Source organism: Bombyx mandarina, chromosome 19, assembly GCF_030267445.1.
Source record: "Bombyx mandarina strain Sakado chromosome 19, ASM3026744v2".
In the NCBI taxonomy this organism is placed as follows: domain Eukaryota; kingdom Metazoa; phylum Arthropoda; class Insecta; order Lepidoptera; family Bombycidae; genus Bombyx; species Bombyx mandarina.
In genome coordinates this window covers 287,995-307,476 of record NC_143225.1, presented here as the reverse complement: position 1 = coordinate 307,476, position 19,482 = coordinate 287,995, and the positions used below count along the sequence as shown (strand labels likewise).

General features: G+C 38.3%; 1 protein-coding gene across 9 annotated transcripts in view; it reads left to right on the top strand.

Annotated features, from left to right (window-relative positions):
- The window catches only part of esn (espinas), a 366,713-nt gene that overhangs the window by 284,887 nt on the left and 62,344 nt on the right, over nucleotides 1-19,482 (top strand). The window lies entirely within an intron of this gene.

Below are 19,482 nucleotides of genomic sequence, written 5' to 3'. Positions count from 1 at the left end.
AATATGTCTTTATTCATCAGTCAAAATATATTGAGAGACTATTGTATAAATATAACATGCAAGATGCGAACTGCAATAATATCCCAGTAAGTCCACACACCATTCTGGAGAAAAGCACTGAGTATGTGGACAAGAATATTCCATACCGAGAGGCAGTTGGATCACTAATGCATCTGGCTGTGGTAAGCAGACCTGACATCATGTATGGAGTTAGTCTGGTAAGCAGATATCTTAATTGTTTTGATCACACTCACTGGAATGTAGTCAAGAAAATAATGAAATATTTAAAAGAAACTAAGGACTATGGCATTTGTTACACATCATCTCAGCAAAATAAAATTGAAGCTTATAGTGATGCTGATTTTGCTAAAGATAGTGCCACCCGAAAATCATTAACTGGGTATGTGTTCATTAAAAATGGAGCCGCCATAACATGGGCAACACAACGTCAGCAAAGTGTTGCTTTATCCACCACAGAGGCAGAATTTATGGCTGCTTGCTCTGCGACAAAAGAAGCTTTGTGGTTAAAGAGAATGTTATTAGATATTGGTGAATTTAATCAAGATTCTATATGCTTAAATATGGACAATCAAAGTGCAATCTGTTTAATTAAAAATGTGGACTATCACAAACGCTGTAAGCACATTGATGTTAAATATAATTTTATTAAAGAAAAATATAATGAAAAACATATAGATTTAAATTATGTTTGTACTAAAGAACAATATGCTGATATATTCACTAAAGCTCTGCCTAGGGATAAGTTTCAGTATCTTAGGAGTAAGCTTGGTATTAAGAAATTGAAATAGTTTGTTAATACTGTATTAAACTTAATATAAGCTTTGGTCAGTTTGATGACTTAATTGTGTTTTAAGTTCAGATTGTTTTATATGTTCTAATGATATCTATGTATTTAAGTTAGAGGGTTCAAATTTGGTGAGAGTGTTGAAATTAGAAAGTTGAACCCTACTTTATAGTCTATTGGTGTGATGAGTATATCTCTAGTTTATACATTAAGATAATCTATGTAAGTCTGTGATTCCGTTTCCGGGTAATTGATAGAACGCTCTCAATTAAAACTACGTGTTATAAAACTGCTATACTTTCATTTAATTCAACAAAGGGCTCAGTCAGGAGGGGCAAATATTCATTTATAAATGCTCTAACAGTCTGTACTGTAATTTTAGCGTAAGAAGTTGAAAATCCCGCAAAATCCAATGTCCGGATAATTCAAAAAACAATTACGATATTGTTTGAAATCGGACGACTCAATATCTATCGACTACGCTAGGTTTACACAATATTTGTTGATAATACTCGAGTCGTACAAAACACGAGTGAAGTCACAAGCAAAAACCAATTACTTTAATAGCTAATAAATCTACTGTAAGTGAGACCGCATGGTATCAACACGAGGCAGTGAGTTTCTGTGTCGCGTCGCGTCGTGTGGCGCTGAAATGGCCCATTAAATCTACCACATGGTGGAGTATGCCTCCCTGGGTTTTTATAATTTCCTATCGTTACATTGTAAGGGTATGGGTATGACTAAAATTAAACGGTAAAGAAAAAGATGATCGTTGGTTGGTTGGTGGTTGGAAAAATCTAATCTAGAATCTGGACTTTTTTTCCCTACCTAAGCTGATAGCCTTGAGAGGCTATTTCAGCGTAACCTTAACTAGTAGGTGAGCTCAGGGGGCTCCAACCGTATTGATGCTAACACTGACCCTAGCAAGAGAAGTGCTTCGCAGAATCTACCACTAGATCGGAAACACGACCCACTGAGAATATCCGGCGAGAAACTCAGTGAGCTGTGTCTATGGGTTAATTCGCTCGTTGAGCATTTCATCGCAAGCGACGGATTCGACGAGGACGGTGACCGGAGAATGTGGACATGAATCATTTCTCGTACGAAAATAGGTCAAACTCATATTACACATCTGAAACGCAACACTGTTCGTAGAAAAAAAAATGAAGACACCCTTTACAAATAGCTCTGTGTTTCATCGCCTTAAAATCCTAAAAACTTTGCCAATAAGAAACTCAGTAATAACGTAACTTTTCAAGTCACACCTGCTGCCGTTCCGCGATTACATTCATGTCATAAATACAATCTTTCGCGCCGACTTCGTCAAAGATTTATTACCAAACTTTCAGCGCCCTCTGTTGTTGCACTTTTGATTTATTGCCCGTTATTGCGTCCCTTCGTCGACAGATGGCGCCAAGGAGTTGTTTATTAGATTCCCGTCGATTTATGGCCGTTTGAGATTGTTCAACAGAAATAAAATAATACTAACAAGCTGTTAACTGCGAGAGGATCGAAAATTATGATTCCATTTTTGTTAATGTTGTTGCTTAGATTTTGGACTTTTAAAGACGACGGTTTTACTGGCGTCAAAATTAAAATCTTGATACGTGTGAGTTTTTTTAGGATCTTCATTTGGGGTCGTAAACTACCGCTTGAAAAAAAAATTATATCATTTTATCACAATACTCTGCTACTTCGTGAAATGATAACAAACAAGTCAATAGAATTTCGCATTTATAGTATTAAACATTTATTGTTCCTTTGCTGGCACCATAACTAGCCGTAACTAGCGAGTTGAACAATGCTAACAACTTACGGTTACTTACTTTTGCATTAATAGGTAGTTATATTGTGCGTGTTCAACTTTTATTAGTTTACCCGATCACCGAAATTAAATAATAATCACTGACGCATCAAGTTTAAAATTTTTTAATGTATTAATTTCTGCTTTCATTTTGTTATTGACTTTTTTTTAAACCAAACCAAACCCAAATGATACTTAAAGTTTTTTTTTTTTAAATATCTGACCTGGCGGCCAACTGATAACAATAAAGCGCTTTTGTTTTTCTTATCTATGCTGATAGGCTATTTCAGCTTCGCCCTAACATGTAGGTGAGCTCACGGGGCTCAAACCGGAGTGTTGCTAACACTGACCCTAGCAAGAGCAGTGCTTCGCAGAATCTACCACCGGATCGGAAACGTGACCCACTGAGAAGATCCGGCGAGAAACACAGTGGGCTGTGTCTATGGGTTAATTCGCTTATCGAGCCCTTCGTCGCAAGCGACGGGTTCGACGAGGACGGTGACCGGCTAAAGCGCTAAAACTCGTCAATACCTAGTAAACAGACAAAAGAAGAACCGATTGACGAACAGACGAAAAAATAGTACATTATCGTCTCTAGCAACTTATGTATAGTTACATTTACTGTAAAGACGCATAACGGAAAAAGATTTTGAATTCTAGTTGTTTGGCGTCTTTTGGCGTCATTCTCAAAGCGAGTTTGTATTCCCCAATTAATTTATTCCCCAACTAATTTCAATTCTCAAGTGGGTTAACCACAGAGCTGACCCTTCAGCTTGATCTCAGTCATTTTCATACTCAATTTCGCTTCTTTTTAGATAACATACCGGTTAGTTCTTGCATCATCACAAAGGTATATTTTCTCAACAAATTATTGACTCTGATTTTTTACTGTTATATCAAGAATTCATTTTTCCGCACTGTCTCTACGAACGTGTACACCATAAGAATTATCCTCGACTACTGACGAAATACTGACTACGTGTAAATCGTATGAGGCAGTATTCGGCGCCAGCACTGGCAACAGCTATTAACCCTGTGAAAATCTGCCATTACTGTAAGCTATGTGTGAATCTCTACCGACGATTTCTTTGTCGAAAATAATTTGCTTGCTACACATAGGTGGCCCCATCTGACAACAAAATATTGTACCCGACCACAAAAACTTTGGTATTAAAGTTCTACGAAAACGTTGCAACGCACGCAACAGATGGCGCTATGACATTTTATTTAGCGAGAGCTTAAAAACTATCGCAGGTACACAGTAGATGGCGTGCTTCAACTGTAAGCTTAACAAATTACTGTCGCCACCATTTGTTCCAGCACTAATTTTAAGTATTCAATTCGGATTCACTTATTTTTTTAAATTAAATATAAAATCCAGATTAAAAATTATATAAAAAAAAACATAATTGAAATAAAAATCCATCATTCGTCAATCAATCACAGATGGCGTGACAAAGCTCTAAAATAACAACTAGATGTCGTCGCGTGAACTTAAAACTAGTTTTTAAAAGCATCACGCATCCACCATTACTTTATAATACAACATAAAACCTGGGACCTTCCGCGAAGGTGTGAAATTAGGTACATTTTTATTCTTCAAGTCGACTAGTAGCCCCGTGGGAACGCACGGTGCCTCCATGGGCGCTCCATAATATTGCCTTGTAGTTTTAACCACAGTAAAGTTTGTAATTCAAAAAGAATGAAAGGATTTTTCCCGACATTTTCTCTCAATAAAGAGTTACTTTATGTACTCCCTGATTCGTAAACTACCAGACGATTTGTAGATCCGTTTGTACGTATTTGCCATAGCAGATATACCCGGCGTTGCCCGGGCCCTTTTCCTACCTATGCTGTTAGCGTTGAGAAGGCATTTCAGCCTCGCCCTAACATGTAGGTGAGCTCACGGGGCTCAAACCGGAGTGATGCTAACACTGACCCTAGCAAGAGCAGTGCTTCGCAGAATCTACCACCGGATCAGAAACGCGACCCACTGAGAAGATCCGGCGAGAAACTCAGTGAGCATGCTCGAGCCCTGGCATTTATCATTAGGTACAACAAGTCTCATACGTGTTCATTCGACTTCAAACTACCTTTATGTGAAATTGTATCTATTTAGATGCAATTTTTAAGTAGGTAACAAACATACAAACTTTCACATTCTTATAATAAATATAATAAAATTATAAAAATTAAAATTCTTTAAAATTTAAACTTTTAATTATACCAAAACCAGCCAGATACGAATAGTATAGCCAAAGAGATTTTATTACAAGTTCATGCATACTATAATGCGAAAAGACTTTTTCCTCAACCTATTAGATTAAAAGTTATTGATAACATGAATAACACCGGCCGACATCATTTTCCTTGTTCAAGTTCTGATTATTTTTTTCCACTAATTTGGTAGTGCTGATCACGAAATTATATCTCATTTTATCGTATCACATCAGGTTTTTAAAAAAGTTAAGACATTGGCTATTTTAAATTTTTTGATTAAAATAAATTAAATTTTAGATTTTGGCGCTCTTTTCTCGAATCGTGCGACCTCTCTTGAGGAAATATATTAGTTGCAACAACGACACACCCATTCGAAACAGGTTACATGCAAATAAACCTCTACAGTTACTCTGTTTATAAACTTTTTACTGAAATTAGTGTTTATTTAAAAAAAAATCTTACGTTTTACTTATATATATTTTTTTTTTTTTTTACTTATATACAAAATTTCCACGCTTCTTGTGCGATTGGGACAGTAGAGCACGAGACAAGCACTACGTACAAAAACAATGGAATCCTCGTAAAAATCTCAAAGTAGGAACAAAAAACGTTATACGAAAAAATTTTATTAGTCCTGAAAAAATGTTACTACCTCCGCTTCATATCAAACTCGGTATGATGAAACAGTTCGTTAAAGCATTGGATAAAAACAATGCTAGTTTTGAATAGCTGTGTAAAAAATTTCCAAGATTATCTGATGCAAAAATTAAAGAAGGAGTGTTCGATGGACCGGAAATCAGATCTTTGATGCCACAATGAATAACACTGAATCAGATGCTTGGCTGGCGTTCAAAGATGTTGTCAACAATTTTCTAGGAAATAATAAACATCCCAACTATAAAAATAAGGTTGTAAACTTATTGGATAAGTATCAAAAATTGGGGTGTAATATGAGCATAAAACTCCACTTTCTAGATTCACATGTGGACTTTTTTCCTGATAATCTTGGTGATTACAGTGAAGAGCAGGGAGAAAGGTTTCATCAGGACATAAAAACTATGGAGACAAGGTACCAAGGTCGATGGAATGTGAATATGATGGCTGATTACTGCTGGTCACTGACACGTGATATTACTGAAGATACTCACAAAAAACTACACCCAGACGTAATTTTGTCGCAAAACGTAAAATATGTCGCTCTAAATAGTCCTGTAGCATTGTTTAGACTCAATGTTTTCTTTGTAAATGTTGAAATATATGTTTTTGTAATACGATTATTGATTTTTTCTTTAAATTTTGAAAAAAATGCTTTTTCCTTCTTTTAAAAAAATCTGATGTGATAGGGCAAATATGTAGGTGTTTTTGTGTTTAAAATAGTATAAATTGGTGATATTAGTGGCTCAAATACAAACAACTTTCAAAAAATTTTCATTTGTCGGCCGGTGTAATACTTTGTTGAAAAATGCCAACTAAAATAATTGCTTCCTGTCTTTTGAACTGTATTCTTCACAACAAGTCAACTTTAGTACATTATTAGCTACACACGGTGGTCAGGTGTGCTTATGGTCTCTTGATTTTAAGAGGTTATTGGTGCCCATAAATAACGCATCATAGATGTTGCTGACCTCTTTGAGACATCATAATGAAGTATAATGTCACAGCTCCAAGCTCACTAAGCTCTCTAAGCTCTGTTACTCTTCAGGTCAGAACGCGTGATTGCGATACACTAGGCAGGGCGTGGTGCTGTTAGAATTAGGATGTTTGCAACCATCTAGAGAGATGTTATGACATAGTAGTGATGGGTCGCGGAAACCGCAGACACTTACCTGTCGTCTGGTCATCAACACCAACTGCTCTTTATATTTCCCTAAATAGTACAGAACTCAGGATTATGCGGCTACTGAAGCCCACTGGCATCACAAATCGTATGACACATCAACTTTGAGACGTGTGAGATGGAGGATTAAGACCTACAGTAGTACCCTGGACAACAGTGAGCACTCGATATAGTCGTGAGGTAAGAGGGGACGGCGGTATTACCCTAGATCGAACATCACATATAATATATTATATACTGGGTTTGGAGCCCAGAACATAATCATTCCAATAAACTCATTTTCATATTCATGCGACAGCTTCAGTCAGCAGTTTATCACTACATAGTACCTACCTATAAAACAAAGTCGCTTCTCTGTCCGTATATGCCTATGTATGCTTAAATCTTTAAAACTACGCAACGGGTTTTGATGCGGTTTTTTTTAATAGATAGAGTGATTGAAGAGGAAGGTTTATATGTATAATAACATCCATTAAATAGTGGAGAAATACTGTTATCAATAATAAATTACAGTTCCCTAAGCGAAGCGAGGGCGGGTCACTAGTATAGAAATAAGATTCCTTTATGCGTAAAGAAGTGTTTTGTTTTCTCTTCAATTCAATGATTTTGTTAAGTTATAGTATTTATAAATCGCTATGATAAGGCGCGTTCTCATTAAGAGCGATGTCGCTCAGATCCGACCAACGAGGTAAGTATAATTTTTTATTTTTTATTTAGTTATTGATGCACAAAACACATTACAATCGTTACAGTACATATTAACTAAATCGTACAAGTAGTATCTAGATCTAATCTGGATTGCAATCTAAATGGTATGTCTATCTTTGGCTATTGAAAACACAATTGAAATTACAAATATTGATAACTAGCCATTGTTAAATATCCTTCACACATTTGACAAATCCCCTAAGCCTAGGTTCAAAGATATCAAGGTTACCGTGACATTTAACCAAATCAATTTCCTAATTGTAATGCAGGCGAACCCACAGATAAAGTCTATGTGCAGTCCTCAGCTGTTAATATTATATCGGCCTCTTATAAACTCAGTATAATGAAAAACAATGACTCTAATGTACTAAAATTAAACAAAAAACCTACAATAGGGCTCGTGCTCAAAAGACTCCAAGTCGGGGCGTTTTTTTTTTGATGTATTCAAATAAGAGGGATTTTTTTTAAACTGGCAACACACCTGCCGTCTGTCGAGGACATAGGGAAGTGTGGTTCTGAAAATTGATTATTTTATTAATTTAAATATCTTATGTATTTTTTGAGTTTGTCGCGTAGGTGATATAGTACTCTGGAACCTGGCGTTCCTGCTCAAACAATCACTATTTGCCAGCACAGATAGTTTTTTTTTAATTTTTTTTATTGCTTAGATGGGTGGGCGATCTCACAGCCCACCTGATGTTAATTGCGCATAACATAAATGCGCCACCTACCTTGAGATATAAGTTCTAAGGTCTCAGTATAGGTACAACGGCTGCCCCACCCTTCAAACCGAAACCCATTACTGCTTCACGGCAGAAATAGGCAGGGCGGTGGTACCTACCCGCACGGACTCACAAGAGGTCCTACCTACAGTAAGCAATAGCGGCCGCTTCGGTCACTCGCAGGTCGTCAAATAAGGGCCCACTAATAAGCATCACTTAAACACTATTACGATGTAACTTTGCAGTCGTAAAAGTAAATTTACCCAGATAGAGAGTACTTTAAAAAACTTTGCTCATAAAAGAAGATCAATATTATAATGTAACATCGCACGGCTTAATTCCACAAAGCGAGCCGACCACAAATTAGGTAATTACATCTCTTATCTGCGTGAAAACGGACGGGGAACAGAAACGTTCAATGCGAGGGAATAAACGGACCGAATTACTACGTGCCTTCCTCTTTTTTGAAGTCGGTCAAATACTGACTGACGGTAATAATAAGAAGTTTATCCCGAGGTTGAGTCACACAAATAAACAAACAATTTAAGTGGCTAAAATGCAAATGTTGTTTTGATACACGAATGCTACCTATACAGGCCGCGCTCCGCTGCGACTCGCGCGCCACCTCTCATTCTTAGCGGTTTGGGGCTTAACGACGAAAGGAAAATCTTCCATCGAGCGGGTGATATTGCTCGGTAAACCGACGATCCGAATGTTGTTGTTCGTAACTTCTATATATGCGCTTTATCTTGAAAATGTCGTAAGCGAGATTCAGGCATCTGTCAAATATCTTGCGTTGCATGATGGCTACCGCCACAGCGGTACTGTGGCAAAAACATATCTCATAGGCCACATTGTGTCGTGTGTCAGAATTAAGACGTCCATATTCAAGCCACCATCCATCATTATGTTCTTAATTCTCACGCTCAGTCACCACCATCTCCTCTGTATCTTAAGAGAAGCAGTCACGTGTTCTATTTTTTATGGTTAGAGACGCATACCATATTTTATTGCTTATGTGTAAGCGAACTTGCAACGTATCTAATATTAAAAGGTTACCGGAGCCCACAGATATGACTATGTGAATGTCGTAACACATAACATACCATCTTGAGAGCCAAACTGTCGATAGTCTCATCTAACGAGTCTGTCCCACACCAAATCGGATCACAATGCACGAAGCACGGCATACCTGTGCGGTTTTACTAGAGGTCCTACCACCAGTAAACGCCAGCTGGAGATGGCAGCACACTCAGAGGACAATGCGCTTAGTGCATGTTCTTTAACGTTCTCGAAAGCGTAAAAGTTAACTTAAATTTGTATGGAGTTGAAACGTTTGCCTACGATTGCCGCTAGGGGCGCTGTTGCAACTGCATACAAAGTTGAGTTAACTTTCACGCTATCGAGAACGTGAAACAACTCGCACTAAGCATACTGGTGCCCATTCTTCAAGGAACAACTCAGTCGCCTTTTACATCACCCACGGGAATAAATGTGCCAGTGACGCTCTTCACTACCATCACTCAAGACACAGTGTCAGGCCGCACTACTACACCAGGCGAACCGCGACCAGCCATGACCATAATGGTTAAAAAGACTGACTAAGTGTTCACTATAAACTAATAAATGGATCTAATAACTTTATATTTTTATATTAATGTATTATGTAAACAAATACGGAATATCCAAGTCTGGTACCAGATGTCTCGTGTTGCATCCTAATGTTAGGGCTGTCATACATGGAAAATCGGACAAAAATCGAAAAAATGATTCCTTTTGATTATGACCTTAATTAATTTGCGTTTTTTCGTAGAATGTTTCATCTGTCTGCACGCGTCGTCAATATCAGACTTCACGTTATATTTCACAATATAACGATAATAAAAAACTATCGGTGCACTTTTTCAATTTTAAGCCCTTAATAAATTTAAATTTCCGAACTGAAACCCATAAAATCATGTTATCAAGTATATGTCTAAACTCCTTACTAAATAACACATAAATGAGGAACTAACAAGCCTAAGAACCTTCTTTACTCATGAAAAGGTTAGAACGTAGCAAGATGGTCTCAATGTGTGCAGTGCGGCAGCCCTACAGCCCGGTCCCTAAACATCCTCTGTTTAACCTCAATTCGTACGGTTTTTGCGGCTGTTTTTATTATTCGTCTACTAATATTATGCTTATGTTACTATTTTTTCTGTTTATCTCTCCTTCGGGTGTTTGATGAGTGAGAAAAAAACCTTTTTTTTCGTCTCCGCTTCCCCCGACAGATGGCGGGGCGCGTGCGCACATTGCGTCTATTTTTTTCGCATCCGATTAAAATTCAAAATTCCAATATGGTAGCACATGCGCCAGAGATATTGTTTGGTGTTTTTTTATGCGTCGATTAAAGTTCGCTCCCGGCCCGAGCTTTTTGTCTTGCACGAAAAAAGTTCAATTCAAATAAGAAGCTTTTAATATAGGACGATAAAGGAAAGGTGGGGTGTGGTTTTTTTTTCGTTTTGAATGTATGAAACGAAAGCGTGTTTTTGTTAACTTTAAGACTTCAATAAATGTATTCAATGCGGTTTGAATTTGTACAGTTGACAGTAAATATAGACAGTGACAACTTACTTCTCCCACTAGTATCCATACCATACCAGCTCTACTATACAGAATTTAATTGTCGAGTGGAAAAATGGCAAAGGAGATGAAGTCAGCATTGTTCAGGATAACAGTAGCCGCCTCCTGCAACACGCCGTACCGTCAGCAAAAGTTACATTAAGAAAACGTTTAATTCGAATATAAATATATGTTGGATCCTTTGGTCATAGTATTTAAGATCTGCTGCTCAAAGCAGTCTGTGTGCACAGCACGAGTGTTCATGTCGCAAGGTGCCTGGTGCCATTTACGTTGTGGATGTCTATGGGCTCCAGTAAACACTTAACACCAGGAGGGCCGTGAAGTCGTCCACCCATCTAAGCGATAAAACGCAGACTTACTTGTTATTTGATGAAACCCTCAAATGATAAAAGTTCAATAATGTCAAAACACAATTATTAAATTCGACCGCCCTTAAAGGGTTAATATTAAGAAGCGTGAAGTGAAAGGGTTGTGCGTGAACGTATTTTAATTAAGGGTTTAACCCCTAGACGCGCGGTTTTTACGGGAATTAAGTTATGATATCATTGGTTTCTTTTTTCTTTTTTTTTTAAACTAAAATAGTTTTTAGTTATTGGCATATATAATAGAATTTCGTCAATCCAAAATATACTAAATGTTAATTAACTGCAGCTCGGTTAGTCTGCTTCTAATCCTAATTTTATAAAGTACCTATACACATTAAGCACGTGAAGCAGTAATGCATTTCGATTCGATGGGTGGGGCAGCCGTTGTAACTATACTTGAGACCTTAGAACTTATATCTCAAGGAGGGTGGCGCATTTACGTCGTAGATGTCTATGGGCTCCAGTAACCACTTAACACTAGGTAGGCTGTGAGCTCGTCCATCAATCTAAGCAATAAAAATAGTTCTTCGGCAACATCGTGACCAAAGGACCCTTGCTTTCTCATCGACGCCGCGACGCCAACACAACTACAGATATAGCGTCGAATTTGAGCACGTACCGCTCAGTTTTGACCATGGGCCATACGTCACGAGCCAGTTCATCATCACCTTCTTCTTAACCTAAATTGTAGAATCTACTGGCTTCGTTACAATAAAGCTTTCATATTGAATTATGTATGTAACTTTTTTATATATATTTTTTGCTTAGATGAGTGGACGAGCTCACAGCCCACCTGTTGTTAAGTGGTTACTGGAGCCCATAGACATCTACAACGTAAATGCGCCACCCACCTTGAGATATAAGTTCTAAGGTCTCAAGTATAGTTACAACGGCTGCCCCACCCATCGAATCGAAATGCATTACTGCTTCACGGCAGAAATAGGCAGGGTGGTGGTACCTACCCGTGTGGACTCACAAGAGGTGCTACCACCAGTAACTACGCAAATTATAATTTTGCAGGTTTGATTTTTATTACACGATGTTATTCCTTCACCGTGGAAGTCAACTAAGATTTTCATTGATAATATTGTTCTTTGAATTAACTTTGTCAAGTTATTCTAGTCGATCCTAAAAGGTGCGGCGTATTAAATTGTAATTTGACCGTGGCCGTCGCCGCCGAGTCTGATCTAAGCCGACCCAATCTAATGACGGCATGTCATATTTTTAGACATTTTTCATTTATCGACTGACGCCGACCCGGTGTTGTCAGGTATTACACCTGACTGATTCACTTCTATTCTTTTCAACAGCCATTGATCGTGTTTCCCGACCTCCGCACACCACCGTTCCCCTGTTAGTTGTCAAGTCAAGTAGAACATGAACACGGGGGTGTAATGTGGTCAACTCAAATAAACGAATAGAATTCTCTACAACTGAGACGAATCTAACGGCACATTATTTTATTAAATCCCTCAATAGATTGAAGCTGTAGATCATGCCAAAGGCTTAGACATGCAAATAGCTTCATGCATGCCTCCATACTAGTATACATACGAAATAATATAATTGTTTTCAAAAATAACTTGTCTCGTGTTAAAAACGGGTATCACGAATTATTAAAATTATATACATTGTCGAACATAGCAGAGACGGATCTATACCTATTTAACTTCATTTATGTCAGTAAATTCTAGAGTAAGCTTAGATAACATTTTGTTACATTTAAATTGATATTTTTATCAATTTCAAAATTAAATAAAACATAGAAAGAAACAAAGAAAGAAATCATTTATTCGCTAAGCATAGTGAAAATGAGTTATTACATAAGTTAAAAGCAGCGTGTATGCTTTGTCATTATTTGACATGCGAATTTTAGTGCAGTGCGAGATATTATAATCACTACATAGTATAAAACAAAGTCGCTTCTCTGTCCGTATATCCCTGTGTATGCTTAAATCTTTAAAACTACGCAACGGATTTTGATGTGGTTTTTCTTAATAGATAGAGTGATTGAAGTGGAAGTATTATATGTATAATAACATATTAAATAGTGGAGAAATCTATAATAAATTACAGTTTCCGAAGCGAAGCGAGGGCGGGTCGCTAGTATTATATAATTTACCATTCATTCATCCATAATTCAACTAATAATTAAAAAACCCATATATTTTCATAAAACGGTTTTAATTGTATAATAATTTTCTGGGTGACAGCGTGGCTAACGTGATTGTGAGTAAAAATAGTATATTGTGTCTTTATTTATTGTAGATTGAAAATGAAGCGCGTACGAAACCGCGACACGCGTCCTAGTTGAGACCTTCAGCGTGCTCTTATTCTTAAACTATTTGAATATGCAATTTCGAAAAGGGCACATGTCGCATATTTTGTCAAATACGTTTTTTTTCATATACATTTTTTTTTATTGCTTAGATGGGTAGACGAGCTCACAGCCCACCTGGTGTTAAGAGGTTACTGGAGACCATAGACATCTACAACGTAAATGCGCCACCCAACTTGAGACATAAGTTCTAAGGTCTCAGGTATAGTTACAACGGGTGTAGTTGTATATGTAGTTACATGTAATTTTGAGCCTTACCTACACCCATTTTATAATAATTCCAGTAATTTTCAATTGCTAATGAACACTAAAATATATCTCAAAGGTTAATATTTAAAATTTTACACTGTTTTAGAAAATAATCAGTATTTTTTCATTTCCTGAACATTTTACATTTTCCGAGATGTGCCCTTTTCGAAATTGCATATTCATTTGAATTTTCCGTTTTTCATGATGTCCTGACAACACAGCGGCGCGGCGTCGGGTAGGCGGACTCCATACCGGTCATTTTACGCACACGTCTGGTGACGTCCGACCCGTGCTTATACGTTTTATTGACCTCGTTCATTGATTTTATTGCAAAAAATACATTACTCAAATTATAGGTTTTAAGCAGTTTAGTTCCGGTCACACGCGCCGTCATTGGGCTCTGAATATGGCGATGCATTACTGTAAATATTGCTGGAACGCTCCGATAAATGCCCTCATCATACACTTTACTTATTATTCAAAGTTTATTTATGTAACGTCTTTAACTAATTTGAAATCGAAGGAACAAAAAACGGTCCTATCGTCGCGGAACGAAAACGACGTTGCGCCCACCCCTAAAAATAATCACATCCATGAATACATTTAGTACTGAGCTAGAGCAGCCCTGAATAAAAAATCATAGTTCAACGACCCCATTCCGGACATGCTTTATCGTATGGGGCTGTGTACGATTTTTGGCAACGCTTACTCTCTCATAGTAGTATTCGTTTCATTACTTTGTATATTCCTAAATTACGACAGAATAGGCCGCCTTAGTGGGGAGCGACAATCGATAATCGTGACTATCGATAAAACTATTGTAATTGACATTTATTTTGAACCTTATTAGGAACCCTAAATAGGGTGTTTTCGATTTATTGAAATTATAATAACATTATTGATACATCTTCTACATCATGCTGGAGTTAAAACTAACACAAGCTTCCAAACTAGGAATTGACCGTGCCATTAAACTATGTGCACTTGCAACCTTATCAATATGCATATGTACGAAATCTAATACATTTAAAATTTATAGTGATAGTCTAAAGGAATGATCAAGATGTATCTGGATGTTCAATCGGAAATTTTTCCCAGCCTATTCGCTAGCGTAAGAGGCTATTCCAGATACGCGCGGACGGGTAGGTGAGCTCTCGTGCTCAACGTGAAGAAATTTCGCTAACACTGGCCCTAGCAAGAGCAGTGCTTGGCAGAATCTACCACCGAATCGGAATCGCACCCCACTGACAAGATCCGACGAGAAAATAAATGGGTTGTGTCTATGGGTAATCGGCAGATATCAGTTCACGTATTATTGCTGTGAGAGGAATGTGTAGAAGTTGAACCCTCAACAAGTCCCCGTCGTTCTTTCACCCGAGTGTTCGATCCCCGCAATGAGAGTTGAGACAGTTGGCGCTGGTGACGTCACGTTTTCACACGGGGCGGCCGCTTGTCTCCCACAGCATGCAGCGAAAAGCATTAGTGGAACACTGTTCTCACTAGTTACGTTTTGTTTGACAGAGATAAAACACATATTGAATATAATCTGACGAACAACACTAACTTCTCGAAACATTTCGCGAGCCGCCTCAATCAAACAGGAATTTTCGACAAATTTTGAGACATACAACTGGACAATATTCCTACTGAATCTAGAAAACGAACTCATAATTTTATATTTCAAAAACAGAAGCTCCCCTCCCTAACGCGGATACAGATGTATGCGAGCGTTGGCGTTGTCCTTGGATCCAGACCAAACGAGCGAGGTCTAGACCGTGTCTACCATGGTTCTTGGCACGAGGCTAATGCCATAGTTCATGGGATTTACATGCGGCCTTCGTTCGCCGTAATATCTAGCGGATTAAATTCATTTTTATTGAACTTAGAACCTCCACGAAAAATACACATAATACAATGATGTTTTAAAAATTTCGAAATTAGAACTATGACTTGTAACACAGGTTTTCCTAGCATAAAAGTCAGGGAATATTGTTATTGTATACCTCATAAAAAAGCCATGTATATTATTATACTAGTGTTAAGAATTCTTGTACGTGTTTGTTTTTAAGAGGCTTGAATAAAATATTATTATTATTATTAAATTATTGAGACGCCATATTATTGTACGATACTTATGGCGTGTTCCAAGAACGCGTATTTATTAAATTAACTGTTTTATCTATGGGATAGACGTGTGGAAGAGCACTCACGTCTCCCTGGTCAAGTGCTGGCCGGGCCCGTAGACACGGCGTCCACAGCGAGTCTCAGTTGTATTGCAAAAGTCGCCCCACCCCAAACACCGGAACGCAACTGTAGTGGTGTGAACAGATCCATATCATTTAATAGTCGCATCAATTAACGTCATAAAAACAACAAAAAAAATGCGTGCATTTTTCGGTTTTAGCTCTTGTTGTTGCGACTCTTGTAATATTTTAACGTTTTACTATTATTTTTTGGCGTGCAATATATATTTCAAGTAGTACATGGACGTAATAAATATTTAAAGGACACAGCGATACAAATTACTTGGATCGTGCAAATGTTCATGATCATTTCGAAGTATTCGTAACGCAATGATAAGAGGGCCGATGGACTCGTATTAAGCGATGTGATATGCTGATGTTCACGTACCGCGGGCAGCTCTGATCTAATTAAAATTAATACATATTTAACACATTTTCACGATTGACTTTCACCATGATGGAGCCATGCAATAAAAATCAAACCCCAAATTGAATTTAGGTATTAGGGGTTAAAGTATGAAATTGCCGATTTGTACTGAAAAAATTAAAATTCGTTTTTTTTTTTCATTTAACATATTTATTTAATCAAAATATCTATGTACCATTATCATCTATACATTGCTGCCATCTAATAGGAAGGTAATTTATGCCTTTGCGATAGAACTCTGGTGATCTAGATTCTACAAGCTGTGTGAAAGCATTTTGTACTGCTTCCTTGGAAGAAAACTTTTTATCACGTATAATATTGTCCAAATAGCCGTCTTCTAGGTATACGTTCCGGTTAGGAGAGTTGGGTAGCTCGTCACGCAAAACAATGACTTTGACCTCATGTCTACAATCTCTATGGGGCAGCCGTTGTAACTATACTTGAGAGCTTACAACTTATATCTCAAGGTGGATGACGCATTTACGTTGTAGATGTCTATGGGCTCCAGTAACCACTTAACACCATGTGGGCTGTGAGCTCGTCCATCCATCTAAGCAATAAAAAAAAAAAAACTTCGCCATCGCGCAGACCGTTGTGTCTGCACTCGAAATCGCAAATAGTTCCCGAGTGACGTCGCGGCGCATTCTCTGTCAATCGTCCGCATTAGCGACACGTGCTAAATCTGTATCGATACGAGTTCGCTTAGTTCGGCTCTCAGCTGCGGTATGTTTGCAAATAAACTATGACGCGGCCCCCCAACAGACTTATTGTCTGCAGACTTGCCAATGCCGTAGAGGCGTCCGGGGAATTTATCTATTGCCGACTATCGAGCCAGGGCCTAAGCGCGCTTCAAACCTAATTGCGATCTATGTTAGATAATATATAGCTCTGTATCATCTTCTTGTGACATTTCGATGTCATCTGCACACGCTGGCAGTAAGTGCGTGTGTAAATATACGTACATTGTTCACGAATGATAAGCTAATGACTCAGAAATGAATAGACCGTGCTGTGTGCATAATCTAGAACCTGCGACCGCCGCGAGAGAGGAGGGCGTTGACATGCTGCGTCGACTATTTCCTAAAACATAACACATTTTACTTACGAAGTTATAAATCTAAAAATTTGTTAATAGACCTAATAGATTAAAAAAGTGACAACTCCTGCGAAATCACAAATCTCCGACATATTTATCAACTTCCTGTCTATATGTTTCGTTGTTTATGGACAGATCAAAGTGTTCGCGGGACGGGATGCGCAGACGACGTCTCGACGCATCTCCTCCCTCCCCTCTACTCCGCTTCCTCTCTTGTAGGGCTGGCTGCTTCAATTCGTTGACTTATCATATACCTACTGCGCATGTCAATGCTTGCTTGTCTATTTTAATATACTATGACATACAATATGGCTTAATAAGGTTATTTTTTAGATGTACTTTGTTCCTGTTTGTGGATAAGCTATGCGATTTAGTATTAATGAAGCATCGTTCATCTGAGACTTGGGCCTAATGTCTTAGATGAGTTTTGGTACGTAGCACGCGTTGTTGTGTCAGCGACCCCTGTTAAACCCTAATAAATACGCGTCCTCTAGATATCTATATACTTACAATATGTAACAATATTACGTGCTAGTGAAAACTGCCCGGTCTGCGTCGCGGGTCGCGCTGCTTAGAGATTTTGCTCTTTTGTATGACATCCACGCGCGTCACCCGTCGCACGTTCACGATTCCATAACAAAAACCTTAATTAGAAGTTAGACCATTAATCTGATAAAAGATGCACAAACCAAACCTATAACTAGATCGTAAAGGATTCTTGATTGCATAATAAACGTTCGTAAACTTCTGACTTTCGTTAAACAGATACGACTTTTACATCTGAATATGTTTTATAAACTGCTTCTTCTTTCGTCGATTAGTTGGCTTACAAACAATTGCGAAGTTTCACTCGAACAAGCATACAGATAACGAAATAATGAAACGTTGCAAAATACCTAAGCGCTTCTCTACTGGTCTCAATATGAACAATTCTATAACATCACGTGAGCACAATCTATAAACCCAATAACCTAAATAAAAAACAAACAATCGACAACCCTGTACCATTCCTCCCCCCACGTCTGAATCTCGGCACCCTCCCCCTGGCGCCGGAATCACGCTTCTCGCAAATCTATTAGCGTCTAATTGAATTATGTTATATCAATTATTTATTTAAAAAAGGTATTGTATTTTCAACCAGGGCAAAGAGGCGACTCATCCGATGTGTAGCAAGTTTTTTTTATGATTGAAAGATTTAGGTGGCCCGGAGGCCTTTCCAGTTTCACCAGGACGGGTGGGCGAGCAAAGGCTCAGCCAGCAGGGTGGGATTTGCTATCAGCTGCCCGAGCGCCTCCGAAGGAGATCTAAGAACTCAAGACCAACTGCTTCGCGAATGAATCTACTACCGGATCGGAATCGCGACCCGCTGAGAAGATCCGGCGAGAAACTCAGCGGGCTGATGCATGGGTTAAGTTGCACGTCGACCTCTTTGTCGAGTTCGACGAGTACGGTTACCGATGTAGCAATGTCTTGCGTGTCGTGTCGTATCGTGTCGTGTCGTGTCGTGTCGTAGAATACTTTATTTTCGCCTGAGGCAAGACAACTGCTCACTGAGAATTTGCGAATTAGCGCAGGCGTATTGTATGTAACACAGCGCTAATTAATGTAACAACGGATTAGCGAGGCGGCTAACATCTAACGCGCTCTTACTCTTTAGAAATTTGTTACTTTTTTATGGATGTGCTTAAACGAGAGGTCAACAAATGGTAAATTGAAATGAAATATTTTGGTCGAGCTGCATGGAGGCGTCACATAGGTTTCTGAGCAACCGACGTGACGCCAATGCATTCAACAATGTCCACTACTAACCGGGTATGATGTATATAACGTTAGCAACCGTGAGTACACCAAAAAAATATTGCTTTTTAGTAAGCAGTTGTGCTCTCGGACCATCTAACATTAATTGGTATTCGGATCCTAAAGACATCATAAAGTCAGAGCCGCCACCCTATTTGAGACATGAAGTCGATCTATCACTTAAAACGGATGTACCATCTCTCAAACCCCATAACTGCAACGCGACACAAATATACAGATTGATGGTAT